Below are 1,478 nucleotides of genomic sequence, written 5' to 3'. Positions count from 1 at the left end.
AAATATCACTATAAAAAATAATCAATTTCTATCTTTCTCTTTTTTCTGCTGCATGAAGAACCAAAGAACTCAAATAGAGGATTGTTCTGTTGAACGAACCATGAAAACTTTCAGAACAGATAGTTATATATTCCCTGTTATTCTTTCAGGACATTATTTTATACATTTTTTTAAAAACTTCAAAATAAAAATAAGGAGTTATTTAGCCTTGTGAATATTTTGCAATAAAGTTTCTTGAATTTCTATGACAAATTTTTGAAGCAATTCAACTTTTCAAATAGAGCTGTCCCTCACAAAGTCCCTCTGATAAGGGATCTATCTCATGGTAACAAAGCAGTTTCCTTCTTTGTTGAATGTGAAAGTAGCGCTTTGTTCCTTCAAGATTCCAAAGTGCTCATTCAAAGTCATCCTGTCTGTTTCCCAAAACTATTTATGTCAAATTGTAGGAGTACAAAGGGTACAGCATTATGACTTAATCATGGTTTCTAAGTTACTGGGCACTGCTTTGCTCTAGGATTGTCAATGAATACAGTTAAAATTCCTCCATTTGTCATGGTGTCTGCCATTGACAAGTTCTTTTTGCTACTACATTGTCTGGCATTTGTTCTGTATTCAACCGGGCCTGATCTTCAGGTCTCTACTGAAAAGAAAAGTTGCCTGTTGTGTGTCTTTCTGATGGATAATTTATTTCCACTTCTGGTAAAATTGGCTGGAATATTATTTTTATTGTTTAACTGCTTAGGTCTGGAGAACAGCAACTGGTTTCCTCTATACTTCATTTTGTCTCAGAAGGTTTGCTTTCCTGTTTAACACGGGAAAATATCACTCTATATTCTTGTCACTTGGAGGTGGTTGATTTATAGCACTAGTTCCTTTTTGAATTCCAGTTGATTTCCTAGGTGCAAAGTCAATGATAACCCCATAAGGACATCTTTTTCCAGGTATGACTTTTCCTCTAAGATTCAAACTTTTTTTTTGCCCAAACCAGAAATTTTTTGGATTCCCCATTTTCTCATCCTGAATTGCTGGACACCACTTTGTTGGAGATTTCTCTTTAGTTTTGGAAATTTTTGCTTCTTTTCTTCCTTTCCATTCAATTTGATTATATCATCCAAAGACATAATTAATCTGATCGAAGTTTTCATTGCTGTGGGTTTTCAGAAGTGGCATCAGAGCTGCCGTGGCTCCCCCCAACTGGGTACCAAACTGGTTCATAACTGAAGACCATGTGCTGGAACAGTCAGCAGGGAAGGCCTGAGTCTGAGGCCTGTCACTTTCCAGCCATGCATGCACACTTGTTCTAGTGCTTTCAATGTCATATCTAAGCAGTAATAGCCAAATCAAAGGACTGCAAGTTATAAATTACATTTCATTCTTTGTATGTGAATATCTTTTGTCTCACAAACATTTAGTGAAGTCACTGTTCTTTCCTGAGTGTAGGATTATTTTTTTTACATTTTTTTATTAATTAAAAAATT

At 35.3% G+C, this 1,478-nt stretch overlaps 1 pseudogene; it reads right to left on the bottom strand.

Annotated features, from left to right (window-relative positions):
* Positions 1-315: 315 nt before the first annotated feature.
* LOC143673058 (UAP56-interacting factor pseudogene) lies at positions 316-1,215 on the bottom strand (annotated as a pseudogene).
* Positions 1,216-1,478: the final 263 nt, after the last annotated feature.

Source organism: Tamandua tetradactyla, unplaced genomic scaffold (genome assembly GCF_023851605.1).
Source record: "Tamandua tetradactyla isolate mTamTet1 unplaced genomic scaffold, mTamTet1.pri URTXT_11a, whole genome shotgun sequence".
NCBI classification, from domain to species: domain Eukaryota; kingdom Metazoa; phylum Chordata; class Mammalia; order Pilosa; family Myrmecophagidae; genus Tamandua; species Tamandua tetradactyla.
The sequence above is the reverse complement of the archived record's forward strand: the minus strand, read 5'-3'. Positions and strand labels throughout refer to the sequence as shown.